The following is a 19,213-nucleotide window of genomic DNA, read 5'->3' on the forward strand; positions in this document are numbered from 1 at the left end:
GATGTCATGTGTGTCTAATTGTTAAAATAACTGGGTTAATTAAATAATGTGGGGCTGCCCTTGGAATCTACAGGGACTTCAAATTAAACTGGGAAACTTCCTCATGAATGGGATCATTTTCAAATTCAAACTAGCTGGATGATTATTTCCGGTTTGTTTTTTGATTATTATTATTTGTTTTGTTTTGTACCTTTGCTTGAAAAACAGACTGCTCGTGTTCATGTATAACTTTAGAAATGGAAATCAGCCACCTATTGCATCACACCGAGAGCCTTTTCAGGTTTTATAAAGTGTGAAATACTTTAAAACAATGCAAGCCGACATCTGAAAGGCGAGTGAGGTAGACTTAATGCTACAAATCCCTATACTGCTTTAAAAAAGACAGGGTACTTGCAATACATTTAGAAGCACAATGCAACACTGGTCAGAATGCCTCTGCACCCTCAGACAGACTTCAGATCAAATTATGTGAACGGCATGACGTTTCCCACCTATCAGTTGAGTGGAGTTTGGTCACACTTCAGAGAATATGCTGCTACTACTAACCTCTTAGGATACATAAAGAGTGGCTTCAAAAGCAAGAGAGAACAAGCGCGGCTAACAATGGCACATTTTGTACTTTTCACTTCCTTTGTAAACCGGTAAGGAGCCCAACAATAGCTTCATTCACGGTTTCCATAGGGCTCACTGTAGCTGGATTCTGGTCATAAGTCATCTTCAAACATCCTTTTGTAGGAGATATGTAGTTAATGTAAACTGACACGAAGCTCCTCATTCCTCTTTCAATGCCATGCAAATTGTTTGAAATGTCTTACACAGATCATCCTTCTGGAGAATGGCTGAACACCAATTAACTCTGAAACTCAGTGCCTCCCATTTCTATACTCTTAAACAGGTATGAAAAATGTAAAAATGTGAAATAATGCTACTTAGTGGGGTTATTTCTGGATTATTCTGATGGCACATATTAAATTCCAGACTCAACATAAATAATGTGCTTGTATATTCAGTGGATTTTCATATGTACCAGCTAGTATTTGATCCCCTGCTGATTTTGTACATTTTGCCCACTGACAAAGAAATGATCAGTCTATAATTTTAATGGTAGGTGTATTTTAACAGTGAGAGACAGAATAACAGCAAAAAAATCCAGAAAAACGCATTTCAAAAAAGTTATAAATTGATTTGCATGTTAATGAGGGAAATAAGTATTTGATCCCCTATCAATCAGCAAGATTTCTGGCTCCCAGGTGTCTTTTATACAGGTAACGAGCTGAGATTAGGGGCACGTGCCCCTAATCTCAGCTCGTTACCTGTATAAAAGACACCTGTCCACAGAAGCAATCAATCAATCAGATTCCAAACTCTCCACCATGGCCAAGACCAAAGAGCTGTCCAAGGATGTCAGGGACAAGATTGTAGACCTACACAAGGCTGGAATGGGCTACAAGACCATCGCCAAGCAGCTTGGTGAGAAGGTGACAACAGTTGGTGCGATTATTCGCAAATGGAAGAAACACAAAATAACTGTCAGTCTCCCTCGGTCTGGGGCTCCATGCAAGATCTCACCTCGTGGAGTTTCAATGATCATGAGAACGGTGAGGAATCAGCCCAGAACTACACGGGAGGATCTTGTTAATGATCTCAAGGAGGCTGGGACCATAGTCACCAAGAAAACAATTGGTAACACACTACGCCGTGAAGGACTGAAATCCTGCAGCGCCCGCAAGGTCCCCCTGCTCAAGAAAGCACATGTTCAGGCCTGTCTGAAGTTTGCCAACATCTGAATGATTCAGAGGAGAACTGGGTGAAAGTGTGGTCAAATGAGACCAAAATCAAGCTCTTTGGCATCAACTCAACTCGCCGTGTTTGGAGGAGGAGGAATGACCGCAAGAACACCATCCCCACCGTCAAACATGGAGGTGGAAACATTATGCTTTGGGGGTGTTTTTCTGCTAAGGGGACAGGACAACTGCACCGCATCAAAGGGACGATGGACGGGGCCATGTACTGTCAAATCTTGGGTGAGAACCTCCTTCCCTCAGCCAGGGCATTGAAAATGGGTCATGGATGGGTATTCCAGCATGACAATGACCCAAAACACACAGCCAAGGCAACAAAGGAGTGGCTCAAGAAGAAGCACATTAAGGTCCTGGAGTGGCCTAGCCAGTCTCCAGACCTTAATCCCATAGAAAATCTGTGGAGGGAGCTGAAGGTTCGAGTTGCCAAACGTCAGCCTCGAAACCTTAATGACTTGGAGAGGATCTGCAAAGAGGAGTGGGACAAAATCCCTCCTGAGATGTGTGCAAACCTGGTGGCCAACTCCAAGAAACGTCTGACCTCTGTGATTGCCAACAAGGGGTTTGCCACCAAGTACTAAGTCAAAGGGGTCAAATACTTATTTCCCTCATTAACATGCAAATCAATGTATAACTTTTTTGAAATGCGTTTTTCTGGATTTTTTTGTTGTTATTCTGTCTCTCACTGTTAAAATACACCTACCATTAAAATTATAGACTGATAATTTCTTTGTCATTGGGCAAACGTACAAAATCAGCAGGGGATCAAATACTTTTTTCCCTCACTGTATTCATGCTTGGCCTTACATATCTGACCTGTTTCTTCGAAGGATTTTCCTGGATTTTGTTTGATTTCATACAAAATGATCCTGCTGTCCATTTCGCCAAGCCTATCTTAGGAAGTGACAAACATGTAAGACCCCGTTCACAATTGAGATTTAGGCTGCTTTCGATGCAGACGATTGCACACTAATGCAAAATATTTTTTGTGATTTAATGTGGATGTCCTAATAAAGGTGCTTCGCTTTCGGGTGGATTGTATAACAGCACTTTTAGACTTGCAGAACCGCAGATAGACATTTGAAAAGGGAAATATATGAATTAGATTCCCCATTGAACCAGCACATTTTTAATTATTTTAGAAAGTTTCAACTGCAAAGGGTTAAGATTACTTTCAAATAAAATATAGAACCGAACAATAGCCAATCGATATTAATAAGTTGTGATTATAAATACAGCGCATACACCTGTAAGCAAACCTAATGTCCTGTATCACTGGTTTGTTTGAGCAGATTTGTTTATTCCCGGCATGCATTTCGTTGAGGCCGGCTTTTCGCCCGCATATGTGATGCACTAAAACCGCAAGTGTGAACGGGGTGTCTGAAAAAAGCCGGACTAAATTTGAGGTGCCCAGGGCCGGCATAATAAGTGTTAACCTTATAACAAGCACAAGTCCTGTTGCTTCATGTCCCTCAAGCTAAGAATTTCTGCATGAATCACTCAGGTAGTTCACTCAAACCATCTGCCTCACAAGATTGTAATGTAAATGTATAGTTAACAGAACAGATGTCACATAACTCATAATGTTGTCAATAATTGTTCCTAGATGTGGGTAACACAAATAGCTAAGCTGAAGCACACACTGGGACGCATGTTAAAACCATGTAAAAAGTAATTAAACTGCAGTATCACCTTCTTCACAAGTATTGCTATAATATGTCCAATCTAGATTATTAAATTACAATAAATATAATAAGTGTTATTATTTCATCAAAGTATCATATGCCTGTGCTAGCCACACTTTTCTAAAAGATTTAAAGGGTAACATTCTGAGATGTCTCGTTTGAGATGTCTGTGGTGTTGTGTGACTTATGAAATAGAATAGGACAGTCCTGAAGAAGAGTCTCTTATAGCAGTCAGTGTCCTGTCTGAGAGGAAACTGCAAGGCGTTTCCCTCCTTTTCAAAACTCTCCTACCCTGTTTAGTGTAGAATAAATGTCTTCTCTTATTGAGGAACAATGAACCGAGTCTCTTGTATGAATTTCTCATGACTGCTGTTGTGGCTCACCTCCCTAATCCAAAGCCATTACCTTCCTTATAATCAGTGACTGCAGGAAACATGAATGCCAAGAGCCAATAGTCATTCTCTTTTCTTTTGTTGAATGTGAAAATCCTTTTGCTTACTTTAGCCAGCAGGCTGATTCTCAGTAAGCCCATTAGAAACCCAGGATCATCCCTATCATATGATGGAAGTTAGGTTTCTCCACTGTGATAAGAATGTTCAGTCAATTTCCAGGTTCTGTCGCCCCGGGGAAAGACTCCCTGGTTCCGCTCCTGCACTAAAAGTTACAATGAAACAGTCAAAAGTGGGGCTGGCTGTTCTTAAGCAAGACTTCTTCACATAACAATACTACCCTTAAGCTAGACAAAAATTATGACCCATCATTATTTTAATGGGATTCCATACATGTGATTAACACTCATGGTAAAATGTGTTGATACATTAATACTAACCGTGCTGACAATATATACCAGTATATTGTTCTTCTACAAAGAGCTGGCTACTGGGATACGTGCCTGTTTTATTGTATTGAAACCAAGCTTGTGTTACTTTAAACAGTTAATGTGGAGCATGCAGAAGTGTTGACAAAATGTGTTAGATCAGATTACATTTCCAGCATTCCAGTTTGCTCAAAGGTTCTGATCTCCACGCTTTTACATTATAAAACCTTATTAAAAAGATAAGTTTGCTATGAAGTCATTTCTGTATCACGAATAGTCTAGGTATCAAATAAGTGCCGCCATAAAAGCAGGCGCCTTTTGGACAGCTTTCGGACTTTTTATCTTATTTGAGATTACCTCTGGAGCAAGCTACGCGTTAAAAAAACTACTTACACTCCGGAGACATTTGGAACAGGGCCATTCTTTTTACTGTATGAGATTTAATCTGTTTCGTTAAAGTATTACTGCTTTCCTCCCATCAGTCAATCAGCTGCATTAACAGTGCAGCTAGCTGAAGCCAGTTTGCTCATTCCTGTGACCCACTTTTCATACCTTCTCCTGAGATACATTATTTTGACAAACGCCACTGCAAGCATTCTTGAATCATAATGTAAGCTGCCTACTTGTAAAGGTCAGACTCTTGCTCTTTCACAGAGCATCCACTATCAGCAGTATTGAGGGGGTACATTTTAAATGGGGGTATATATCTACAGCATATACACATGTACGTATTAAGTGCTGCTGTAATGGTTGTAGTATGCTGGGCTTTCCCGTATTAAACAAACAAGACCTCTCCTTCCATTATTCATTGTAATTTGAGATTCCAAATTCCAAAAACAGCTTTGATATGTTTAAAATTTTAAGAAACACATATGTGTGAGTGTTTCAAAGTGATGTAATTGTCTATATGCATGATCAAAAGCAGTAGGTTGTTACTGGGAGCATGGAGAAATCAGAAACTTTAGCCTGCAGAGTTTTTTAAAAAGCAACCCAAAATAAAGCTTTAGAAATATGTAATGTGCATTTGACACAGCCAAAACACTGCAGTACAATAACACCAGTTAGCCCGATGCCCACTCTAAACCAAGATATTCCTGCAATGCGCTGCAATGATGCTCTATAAGAAAACACGGACGCTGTATCTCTTTAACTGGTTTCCCGAGACTCAAGTCTAATGAGCTACAAGACAGCCCATTGTTATTCTCATAGAATCTGACCAGAGCCAATCCTCTGGTGATTTAGTTGCTGCGCAGTACAACACAATGCAGCTGACAGCCATTTCACAGAAGGAATTAAGGTAGATCAATATTTCACAAGCAACTATCACAGTTTGAGGGGAAAAATACAGGAAACACATTAGATAGAGAAGAGAATTCAACTAATTCTGGCAGAATGAAGTACGTGGTTTGACTTTCAGACAAACAAAAGCAAAAAAAAAAAACATAAAAAAAACTGTCCTCAAATTGCCATTGTGTGCCTCCGAATAGACACCTTGTGAGCCCTTGAATTCCAGTCCCATTACTGATCCTTGGGATTGTGCCTAAGACTTTGAAATTTAAATGAAAGAGCCCATCTCATAATAACAGATCAGGGCTCAGCTTAAAAGCAGCAAAGAGCAGCTTGTTTTTCATATTGCACACAAACTTTTGTTTTTTATTGCTCTTCTTAAGGAAATTATAGTTTGCCCAGAGGTTAATGCCTGGGGTTCAGTGGTTACTGAAGACTTTGATTCCAGGTGTTCCTCCCAAAACGAATAGCTTTCCTTTTTCCATTTTCCCCAGCTGGAACCTAATGTGTAATTTAAAAGATTAAATAATAAAATTACCATATTTTGAGGGGGAAATAATCCAAATAAGATGATTCCTATAGTATACAGCATACTGACATGTGTAAATAAAAATTGCGGTGTGTTTTTATATTTATTTTGATTTCAATCTGTTCTGTTCCGTTCATGCCTACGAGGGGTAACACTTGCAAGACAGACATTAAACTGTGCTGAACCAGACTCATGGTCTACTTCTGACTACATGTGTACATCGGTATATAAAGGCATTCATTGTCTTCTATGTGAGAAAGGAGGTATAGCGAATGAGCACAACACTACCATCCTGTCTCCCTGCCTTTGTGAAGCACGTCAAACACTCAACTATTCTGGCCATCTGCCAGGGAAGACCTGAATCACAACAGTGCTCGAATGCAAAGACAAGGATGTTGCTTTGAAATAAAAGCAGTAGATTGTGCTGTCTTTTTCTGTTCTTTCCTGTGGCAATTGTGGGCCACAGTACCAGAGTATTGATTTGGTTTTTTTTTTAATTGTTGGAGTCAAATGTTAAATGTGCACTGTAGTTAAGTAAGCATATTTGAACAAACCATTTACAAAATATTTGTAGGCAGCCCTCACTAATTGAAAATACTAGATCTCATTGGCAATTTGGGTTTCCCATGTTGCATTTTATGTGCTGCAGAATAAGGAATATATATGTAATTCAGGAGCCAGTATGTGTGAAAGTGAGAAGTGCTTTTCTACCATATGGAGCATCAAAAGAACACAAACCATTAGCATGACAGGGAGCTGAGTCTTACAAGCAGGCCTGTCAAGAGACACAGAGCTGGTTGTCTCCACCATCCTGTTTGCTTATGTTCAGTTGAGTTGATACAATTTATACAGTGGAAAACAACATCTGGAGACCACAGTTCTTTACAGACATAGAAATCATATTGATGGTCATACAAATAAAAAAATAACTTTTGGAGTTGATCTGAGCTCAGGACCACAACATCCCCATAAAGTTTCCACAGGCAGGAAAAGCAATTGAAAAACAATATATTTTCAATATGGTTGCATGATTTGGTTGCATATATACACGATGGACACCTAAATGTGAGAATTAAAATTCAGAACGGGACTCTTTTCACCAAATGACCCTGTTTGGTCTTAATGGTCTATATTCTGTAGGCTGAGATTTTTATTTTCCTATTCATTCTTCATTCTACAATTAAAATATTAAACATTTTTGGAGGGACATGCAGAGACCTAACCACAACACTGATCATATTACGTGTACTGTTTCATAGAATTGACTGAAGATTCAGAACATAGGTGCAGACGCCTATTAAAACATGTGGTTCTTCAATTGTGAATATTAAGAAGATTCATAACAGCTGGGTTAGATGCAGGACTATTGTGCATTGTTGCCGCAGTCAAAGAACTTGATCTGATGCATCATAGTGTCACAAGTTCATGTCACTAATGAACTGTTCCCAAGCTACCTAGCCCAGCAGCACATCTGAAGCTCAAGGGCTGTTTACTCCTCATACCGCTAACAGAAACCAGAGCTGCTGACTCAACCCCTGCACCACAGGCAGCAGGGCAGTCCCTGTGCAGTGGACAGATAAGGGCTGTTTGCACATGCAGAGAAATGAATAGTATGTGCCAGGTTAATTTAACGCCTTACTTCAATTAAAGGCAATCAGCTACTTCTAATGCCACAACATGCAATATATTGAAGCTCCCCCTAATGCTGAAATCAACAGCCCCCTGAAAAAGGCTGTCTTTCTGCCTTGTCCTTTTTTATGTCTTTATCAAAGAGCTTAGTGGCAGCTTTGTAATTGTTCAACACAAAATAAAAATACGACTCAGAGCACTGAAAAAGCGCCTTCAGAGGCAGGCTCTGTGAAGTTGGTAGCTAAACCCATATATCTGGGATAATGAATGGACGGATGGATGGATGGATGGATGAATGGATGAATAAGACCATGATTTTGAACAGACTGAAGGTGTCCTTGTTGTACTGAAAGCTCCAGCAATCTTCAATTTAGAGACTGGGCACAGTTCAGCATCTTTTATAAGCAACAAATTTACTACCACCCACAAAGCATTCTGCGGCTCTCTCACATTTCATGCACCTTCCACCCAAGTAAGATTTAAGATCAACTCACACAAATGCGTCACTTTATGTCTCCAGCATAAAAGAGTCTGAGAATCTGTTGTATTAAATCACATTCTATGAAAGTAGGTCCCTGTGTGTGTGTGTGTGTGTGTCACATAAAAGGAAAGCACATTTAAAAGCAGAAAGCACTTGAAAATAGTAGGAAGCACATAACTGAGCAATTCAACAATGTGCAAATGTATTGTATTATTATTTGTATTAATTACATATACTTTGTATATATACGTAATTCTTGAGGAAATGTAAATTTTAACACTTTTCTCTTTACTCCCATACTGCAGTTCTGTTCCTTGGCACAACTTAGAATTAAGGTCACAAACCTCTGCTCACATCACTTAACCCAAGACATACATGGTCTCATGTTCTCACTTCTGAGGATAAAGGTTTTAAATTTCTCTCCAAAAACATCCTCTTGGGGTTTGGTGGGTTCACAGGAGAACTGCAGCATCGGAATGGGTGTTTTCCAGCTGGTTCCAGCTGGATTGAGTTACTCATCTGAGCTGTAGTGAATTTTAACAACTAATTGGTAATTTAAACAAAAATGACACTTTAAAATGCTCCACAAAGGATATGAAGTTATAAAACCTCCATATGCAAAAGGTATAATCAAAATAAGCTCTTAAATACTTATTTAGAAAATACACTACTCGTCTACCAATAAACGTGAGATCAATTTTCATATTGTTCACAAACTGGTATATAATATATACATTATTTTTTAATGTTCTTATTTTACTGGACACAGACCTTTTACACTCACTGATGAGGGAAGTAAATCTATTGGCAAAGCACAAACAAATAAATATTGACAAAGGAGACCTCTGGAAGAAATCCACTGTTTGGTGCAACTTTCCTAAACCAATCTCTTATGGAATTTAAGACATGTTGATCTGCTTAGGTTTAATTGAGCATATGGGACCTACTCTTACATCACAGATTGCCCAGTGAGTGTACCAACACTGCAAATGTTATCAAAGGGCAAGACCAAATCAGAACTTTGACCTTCCCGCTAATCATAAAGTACAAACCTGTGTCCTATAACTTTTGCATTTATTGTACTTTCTTCTACTTATAAATCCCAACACAAAAGGGTATAAGTTTGTAATTGACATTTCCCGGGTAGGTCAAGGTTTTGATTTGGTCTGACCCTAAGTTTCAAATTTTTTAATGTTACAAACCACTTGTTCATTTGGTTGCTAGTAAATTTGAGATCCATTTGGTAGTACAAAAATCTTCTGTGGATGAAAGACTGTTACAAAAGCCACTTCTGTTGCCATTCTTAGGCCAGATGACCCTTACAAATGCCCTTTAGTGATTAAGCACAGACAGTCCTATAATAAAATGAGTTACAACAAGTTTTCAAACTAACTAGAGGGCAGAGCACATTCAAAGAGCCAGGACTAGCATACAGCAATTCAGGTTTCTTTGTTGTAGTTAAGTCTAATTGTCTGAGAATGTGACAAGGTATACATTCTCATGAGCAAATTGTTGTTGTTTTTTTACTTTAAGAGTATTTGTCCATATTGTTTCCTGTATCAGTGCTATGTACACAACAAAACATCAGATTTAGATATTGCTATTGCAAACTCCATACACTACAGAACTACAGAATCAGCCGTATACATATATATACATATATATACAGATACATACACACACACTCATTGTATTTGTTAGTGTGTAGATGTTTGGGGAATCTCATTGTTATCAGAAAGGTAAGGTGTGTGCTAATCTTGTCCTGCTTGCCTGTGAGGCAGAGCAGATGAGCCGAGTTTTTCTTCTTTTCACGCGGTGCACGCAAGGGAACCCGCACGAACACAAGAGCACTGGCAGCCCTCATCTGGCTCCAGACTGAGTGAAAAAAACATTGATCTTTTATGTCAGCCCACTTCTGGGGACTAAACAGTTCACACTTAGCCGACTCCTGTGTACGTTCCTTTGTTCTCTCCTCTGCAGGATCACTTGAGGAAAGAAAAACAGAAAAGAAAACAAGCAGCAAAAATAAAATTAAGATTGTAAACAGCAAAAAATATTGCAATGCCAAAAGAATGGCAATGAAAATGTGTTTGAGGTGTATTGGAAAAATGAAATATGTCTAGCAGTATATATAGGAAAGAAAACTATCTTAACAAAAAAACAATCTCATAGCATGCAAAAAAGCAATAGAAAAACAAATTGCCCAGTATCTCATGGTAACTTTACCACTTTAGTGCACTTTTTACATGATTTTGCTTTACTATCGTTTTAGATTGGATTCCTATGGGATCAACATGCCTTCATTGCAGTTGTGAATATCATGAAATACTGAAATAAATGTTCCTAAGGCATATTTATTATAGTACGGCACGGCTTCCTCATGGTGCAGTGTAGCAAAGCACAGTTTAGGTATACTGAACCCGTGGGAAACGTTTACCTTAAAACTAGTGTAAAAACCCAATGTTGAAATTAGCAAGGTAATGTTCAAGGTTAAAATCACACCAAAGGGAAGAACAGCAATGGCCTGCCGTCCATCAGCTTGATGCTGACAGATTTCAAACTTAAGCAAGGCTCAGCTTGTTAACGAATGTGATGAGAGATGATGCACGAAATAAACGGGAGCACAGGTCATCATTATGGCACACAAAAGCAGCGCCAATGCCTAAGGAAGGTGGTGAATTCTCACATTACTTTTGACTCCCACTGCAGTTTACCAACAGCTGTTTTATGAAACACGGTGGCATAAATTGTCTGTTTGCTAAGTTCAGTTCCCAGAGTGTTCCCAGAGTAGCTTTAAGTGCCTTTACCTTTCATTTGGCTGGGAGTTTGTCATAAAGTGCTTTGGGATCCTTAAAATTAGATGAAAGGCAAATGTAAATGTGAGTACAGTCCAGTGAGTCATATACGCTGTTAAGAACGAACTATGTAATTAAATATGTGAGTAAGTTAAAATAAAACAGACAGTCAAAGCTTTAATAAAAATAGCACACTATCAGACTGTCTTGTTATTCACTTTGTAATACTGTACACTGAAATGTACAATGTGGGCAGTATCAGACGAGACAGTAGAAGTCAAGGAAAGAAAGTGTTTTTCTACCCAAGAGAAAGCAGACCCATGCCTTAGTAAATGCAGCTCTAGGAGGTCTTGGAAAAATACAACAATATACTTCTGCCTGTGTGGCTGCAGCCAGTTAACAAACACAGTCATATTGTTTACAGTAAAAACTTAAAGACTTTATCTGTTTATTTTTAAGATCACTTTCATAATGGTCAAATTGGCAGATAGTTTTTCTTCGCACATCACCTCACCACAAAAACATACACATCCTCAGAAATGTGCAGTTAGGTCATCCAAGAGGTTAAAGGGCACATGGGGGGGAATCAGTGAAGCTACGTTTTTAATGAATTTAACTTCCTGTTTTAAGGTACAAGGAACCTTCATTATATTGGCATCTATTAATGCAAGATTAAATTGCTTTTGTTTGGTTTATATTATCCTGCCACTGTGCCCACAAGAGAACAATTTAACAAGATTATTTGAGATAGATATAATATTACAGTTTCCATTAATGAGGGTTGGCAGATGGAAAGGATATTTGGTCAAACAATCAGAGCACATTTATCAGTCTTCTTTAAACACTGCACTCATGGTCTGTAGCAGAGTAGAATTGGCAATCCAAGACTGTGGAAAGAACTATATGAAATACATAAACACGTATCAACAGCCACTGTTGATAAAACGAAACGAAAATAAAACGACAGATGAGGAAGGATGAGAGTAAGAAAACAAAGTGCGTCAAGCAAACACTCCACAAATTAAAGCATCACACAATAAATATGTTGGCATGAGAGTCTGGCTCTTTTATGTGTTTGTCCATTAGACATGCGAGTTGTTTGCCAAAGGTTCCAAAACACAAAGATGGTTGGCTTTCATTTGACAGTGCCTTAGTTCCGGTCACTGAAAGCTGCACACAGGCTGTGAGCCATCATTAGCAGAGCTTGTAAATCAGTAGCTTCACAGGATTATGAAGCACAAAGACACCTGCGCAAATGCTTATGTCTTTCTTTGCTATCAAAACATACCACATTAGTAACTTTTTAAAAGCTCTCTCTATTCATTATTTTTCGACAAGTTGAAAAGAAATATGTCTCACTTTAGCCAGTTGAGGTTAATGAGTAACAAGCTTTACCTTGTGCAAGAGGGTCTGCATAACATCATCATTTTCAGGTCAGTTAGTAATTAATAACAACAAAAGCTCCCCAGACTGCAGTGCAATTTGTAATTCATGGCATTCCTGTCCTTAGAAATGGATGCAACTTTGAAACAAAAGACAAACAGAAAGCAGTAATATCTTGGAAAAATGTAGGCCATACTTTGCACACAGCAGATTGGGAATGTCTCAGTTTCTCAGTAAAACATCTCCTTGACATCTCCTTGTTTAGTGCACAATTATCAGACTTTTAAGAAACCTGTAGAACAGATGGAATTTGCAAGACAAGCAGACAAACAAACAAACATATCTGTGAGGCAATGGCTAAAGTTATTGAAAAGTTTTCTTTCAGCACATTGGAGTGCACCTCTTAAAGAAAAACAGTTTTCTGAGGTTTGACCAAAGTCATTATTATTGGTAGCTTTAGGCTGGCTTTACTCTTGACATTCGATGCTAACAATAACTACCATCAGTAACGGCTGGCAGGTTTTTGCCACATTTTCTAAACTACATTTATCAATGTAATGCTGGTATTGCTGTACTAAATGAATCTGGTGACTGGAAACTTTGATTATTCAATAGCAAACAGAGATGAGGATTTGATATAAAGCAGGCTAAGCACTATGCACAGTAAATATTACACAGCAATACGTTCTCTGACACTTTTTGGTAACATTTCACACGACGTTACTCACTATGTTACACAAAGCTAAATATTTACTATCAATACCAAAGTCCCAATTTTCACCCCACCTTTAGTGAGCATCACAAATGTTTTGGGGTAAAACAACATCAGAGAGACATAGGTAACACAGGCACAAACAGGATATCCAATTAAATTGCTTTAAAAACACTCCTATTGTCAGCCTGCAATTGTTATGGACCTGACTTATTCATAAACATGCCAAGGCTTTGTGAAGTTATGTCTGAAGTCTTCCACCTACAGGGATTCCTTCTATAAATGACTGTGTAGGAGATATCACCATTACGACAACAGCCTGAAGCAAAGAAGCCTCAAAGAAGTACAAAAGAAATAAGAATTCAATAATACAACTCATGTTTACATTTTTACGATTTGAAAGAAATGTGTACATTTTTGTAGATCTGGAATATTGAATACTGTTCACCACACATGAATTGATTCACTTACAGCGTGACTCTTCGAATGTATAATGGTCATGTACTGGCAGATGTTAGACCTCACAAAGATCAATGGTTTCAGGACAAATAACTGTGAAAAATGTGTCTCATTTCAAGGGAGGGGGGAGATGGCAACTGTGGTGCTATGACTGGGCTTTTATTTGATGTAGGGCTGTGCGATATGACGATATATATCGTATGACGATAGAAAAACGTCTATCGTTTCATATTATGCTATATCGTTTATATCGTGGTGTCGCAAATCCCACTGTTTACGGCAGTATTTCTCGTCATTAGAACGCTTTGCGTTCTTCCCGGTTCTTCCACACGTGTCGGATGCGGCAAGAAATGAGCATCAGAAACACAGAGACATGAGGAGAGAGACCCGACACACAATAACCAGCACAACCAAGAGATGCTTTAATGCGCATGCGCACACGCTGCGCCCCGCTGTCGTCGCCGGGCTGAACTCGATCTGCAGGCATCTCCACCCCCGCTAATTTATAAAAATAATAATAACGTTTGTTTGCATTTTAATAAATTGTAAAGCAATGCAAACAGATGCAGAAAGTATCATTTTGTTTTTATTAAGATGGTGAAGTGGTAGAACAGTTTTTATTTGTATTATTATAACTGTTTCGTATTAACACGTGTGTAGTTGTAAGTAGAATCGAGACGCGACAGTCAGAAAGAAATGTCTGTCCAGCAGATGTTAATGCGCCGCTATAGACCCGGCTGCGCTCAATCTGCCTGAATCTGGACCTTTACTGCGCATGTGCTGCGTGATCACATGACTTGTGTTATTGTGCTTATGTGACAGTAAATCATACTGTGTGTATGTATATATGACGAAACGCGTAAGCATTATGATGTTCACTTTTTCTCTAAAAAATCATTTTTGAGACATCGGTGAATATGGACTGTTTTTATACGGGAGCTGCTGTACTTCCTTGACCGGATAATTGTTCTATATAAAATCCCTGGGATAAGGCACCCCGCCTTTAACATTTATTAAAACTATTGTAATGCCAGCTATTTTTAAACTTATGTGTGTGTGTGTGTGTGTGTGTGTATATATATATATATACACAGTGAGGGGAAAAAGTATTTGATCCCCTGCTGATTTTGTACGTTTGGCCAATGACAAAGAAATTATCAGTCTATATTTTAATGGTAGGTGTATTTTAACAGTGAGAGACAGAATAACAACAAGAAAATCCAGAAAAATGCATTTCTAAAAAGTTATAAATTGATTTGCATGTTAATGAGGGAAATAAGTATTTGACCCCTTCGACTTAGTACTTGGTGGCAAAACCCTTGTTGGCAATCACAGAGGTCAGACCTTTCTTGTAGTTGGCCACCAGGTTTGCACACATCTCAGGAGGGATTTTGTCCCACTCCTCTTTGCAGATCCTCTCCAAGTCATTAAGGTTTCGAGGCTGACGTTTGGCAACTCGAACCTTCAGCTCCCTCCACAGATTTTCTATGGGATTAAGGTCTGGAGACTGGCTAGGCCACTCCAGGACCTTAATGTGCTTCTTCTTGAGCCACTCCTTTGTTGCCTTGGCTGTGTGTTTTGGGTCATTGTCATGCTGGATTACCCATCCATGACCCATTTTCAATGCCCTGGCTGAGGGAAGGAGGTTCTCACCCAAGATTTGACGGTACATGGCCCCGTCCATCGTCCCTTTGATGCGGTGCAGTTGTCCTGTCCCCTTAGCAGAAAAACACCCCCAAAGCGTAATGTTTCCACCTCCATGTTTGACGGTGGGGATGGTGTTCTTGGGGTCATTCCTCCTCCTCCAAACACGGCGAGTTGAGTTGATGCCAAAGAGCTCGATTTTGGTCTCATCTGAGCACAACACTTTCACCCAGTTCTCCTCTGAATCATTCAGATGTTCATTGGCAAACTTCAGACGGGCCTGAACATGTGCTTTCTTGAGCAGGGGGACCTTGCGGGTGCTGCAGGATTTCAGTCCTTCACGGAGTAGTGTGTTACCAATTGTTTTCTTGGTGACTATGGTCCCAGTTGCCTTGAGATCATTAACAAGATCCTCCCGTGTAGTTCTGGGCTGATTCCTCACCGTTCTCATGATCATTGAAACTCCACGAGGTGAGATCTTGCATGGAGCCCCAGACTGAGGGAGACTGACAGTTATTTTGTGTTTCTTCCATTTGCGAATAATCGCACCAACTGTTGTCACCTTCTCACCAAGCTGCTTGGCGATGGTCTTGTAGCCCATTCCAGCCTTGTGTAGGTCTACACTCTTGTCCCTGACATCCTTGGACAGCTCTTTGGTCTTGGCCATGGTGGAGAGTTTGGAATCTGATTGATTGATTGCTTCTGTGGACAGGTGTCTTTTATACAGGTAACGAGCTGAGATTAGGGGCACCCTAATCTCAGCTCGTTACCTGTATAAAAGACACCTGGGAGCCAGAAATCTTGCTGATTGATAGGGGATCAAATACTTATTTCCCTCATTAACATGCAAATCAATTTAAAACTTTTTTGAAATGCGTTTTTCTGGATTTTTTTGCTGTTATTCTGTCTCTCACTGTTAAAATACACCTACCATTAAAATTATAGACTGATCATTTCTTTGTCAGTGGGCAAACATACAAAATCAGCAGGGGATCAAATACTTTTTCCCCTCACTGTATATATATATATATATATATATATCCCATAACAATATAACACAGATAATAGTAATCACGCAACACTTGCGCTGTAATGTGTTGCATTCTGCATATATTTACCATGTCAGCCTGCATGTAGTATTTGTTAGTTTTGCTTATTGAAGGATTAACAAAATACTTGTAGTTTGAATGTCTTTGGTCTTAATTTGTGGCTTGATTGTATAAAAAAAAAGAAATATCGAGATATATATTGTGTATCGCCCAAACTTCTAAAAAATATCGAGATATTATTTTTAAGTCATATCACCCAGCCCTAATTTGATTCTTTAAATGAGATCAAAACATAAATCTGACAAAAGTCATCTAACCAACATGAATTGAACTAAAAATAAATCATCTCCCTCTAGAAAACAACCCATCACACAGAAATTAAAAAATAAGAGTAAAGTTCAAGCATTTTTCATTTAAAACCTGTCCAGAAGCTTTTAGGCGGCAGACCTTTTTATGCTCATTTTCCTATCATGGCTCCTCACTTCATCTCCCCCATAAAATCTGATAAAATGTTGATATACCAAATTTCTGGATAGTTTGATTTTCACTCCTGAAGGTAAAAAAAAACAAAAAACAGTAATAATAAATAAAACCAAAGGCTTCCTCACTGTGTAAAGGTACAACAAGATAGGTTAACACCTTTCAAACCAAATATGTATTAATTTATTTTTATTGCCATTGATATAATACTAGTACATTAAGGGATTCTGTTTTTTTACTTTAAGAAAACAGTTTGCGAGCAGCACATCCTTAAGGAAAACTCAGTGTCACAAAACAGTCCTGTTACTCTCTAAAGCAGGAAAGTGTTCATGCTTGTTTGAGAGAACTCTTAAAATAATAATATTCAAATATCAGATGACATTAAAGTAAGTGTAGTATCGGAGTCTCAGTGTTTTAAGATTTTCTTCAAAATAAATACAATAAATCTAACCACAAAAATTTGCCTTATTTAAATGAGTAGACCAAAACACTTATTTAAACCAGCAAAACAAATTCAAGCCTAATTGTTTTTAAACTACCTCCTTTTTCTACTGTATTTTGACAAACTGTCCTCTTGTTGAAGATTTACAAATCTCTCGTCTCAGTTTGTTCCGACTTAGAAGGAGATAAACACTCATAGGATAACATTATGAGAGTAACAGATCAAGTAAGGTCTTGAAAATATAATTATCATTATTGTATTTTGAATAGCTATCGAGCCACAGTCAATGGCTTAAGTGCAGTTAGCCCTCCTTGGTAGGATAATATTATGACTCTCAGCTCATGAGCTCCCATTATTTTAACTGCCAGAGTGTTTCCATTATAATGTATGGTGCTACCCAACTGCAGTGTGATAATATCCCAGAGTCCCTGAAAGCTTTCACATCTTAAAACAAATAGGATTTTCAAAACAGTAAATCTCAAGATTAAAAATTCAACCGTGGCAATACATAAAAAAAAAACAAAAAAAACGTTGTACTAGGCCATCCTGTGTGCTGACAAAATTAATGAACAGTTTCCTCTGTGCTAAATGCTTAATTTATGTTTTATTTGAGATGCCTTGGATTAGTTTAATGTCTAGTTGCGACTTCAATGTGTTCTCGATGGTAAAAACATCTAGAAGCCTAAAAAGTAGACACTTTATTTATGTATGGAATAAACATCCACGTTTCAATAAATCACCTTTATACTTTCCCAAGTCAAAACACACCTATATATCAATTTACAGGGTACAGTACGAAAAAATGGAAGTGGGACAGATCCTTTTTAACTCTGGCCTATATTTAAATCCCTGAAGGAAATACTATTCACAAAGAAATGTCAGGAATGCATGGCCTGGGGCACCAATGAGAGATCTGGCTATAGTAATAGTTGGGTATAGTAAGATGAAGAATTGAGCATAAGCACTATATATTACAAAGAATGAACAATTATGGGAGGATGCTGGACTTCACTCAACCAGACCTCAGTTCAATCATAATCAAAGGCTGCATTACTTTTTCATCTCAATTATACCTTTCCACGTGTAATCACCTCCTTGACCTCTGGACACATCCAGTCATTGTGTCTGCTGTGCCAGGTGTATGCATTATCGGCGAACATGGCATATTCCGCAGATTACTTTTGCTTTCTTGCTTTGTGTCGATGCGTCACTGGCGTTCGCGTTAAAAGGTTATCATGCAGTTTTAAGTGCTGCTAGGAAAATTAAGGTGTCAGTATTGGAAGCCATTACACAGTAGGGATAATTGCAAATGTGTCCTATGGTAAATGTCAGAGAACTGTCCTCTAACTTTCTTTTTACAAAATATAAGTATTTGAAAGCGGGATACAAATCCTCAGTGTACTTCCCAATGCCATTCTGGACTTCCTGCCTAGAAGACTCTGTTGTCCAGTGTCTGTCATAACTTTCCACCTCGTTAGTCAGAGCACACCTACCCTGATGATGAATTCCTTCCTGGGGGTATTTGGATTTCCAGTGCAGTTTCAAGGGAGTTTAACAAAAGATGTGTGAATGTGAGGAGATACACAGGTTGAGAATTTCAAGGACCTATTGTTACTGTTATTTATTTGTTTCCCCCCTCCAGCACTATCCATTTAATGTACCAGGTGTGTGCATCTTTCACAGACCCCTATTAATCTCTGAACTCTGAACACAGCCTCTTCCTGCTTATGCTAAAATACACGCAGTCTCCCACCTGCCTGCCTCCCCACCCCGGTATCATCACTGTATGATTACAGCCGAAGGAGCCACTGTAGCACTGAAGAGGAACATCACACGCGTGTTACCGAACACACTGCTCTCAAACCCGTATTTAAAAAAGGAAATCGAAGACTCCCCTGTCTGCTCCTACTCTTGAAATAAACACGGTGGCAAAAGAAAGAATTTGAAGTTACCTGTTATTAACATTTTTAACCATCTTTTCTGCATTTGTAACAGTCCGTTTTAACCTTTTGAAGTTCTGTT

The 19,213-nt window shown here is 38.7% G+C and overlaps 1 protein-coding gene across 2 annotated transcripts in view; it reads right to left on the bottom strand.

The window, feature by feature from the left end:
* The window catches only part of fras1 (Fraser extracellular matrix complex subunit 1), a 126,884-nt gene that overhangs the window by 100,645 nt on the left and 7,026 nt on the right, over positions 1-19,213 (bottom strand). The gene's annotated exons all lie outside the window — the stretch shown is intronic.

This window comes from Amia ocellicauda, chromosome 8 (genome assembly GCF_036373705.1).
Source record: "Amia ocellicauda isolate fAmiCal2 chromosome 8, fAmiCal2.hap1, whole genome shotgun sequence".
NCBI classification, from domain to species: domain Eukaryota; kingdom Metazoa; phylum Chordata; class Actinopteri; order Amiiformes; family Amiidae; genus Amia; species Amia ocellicauda.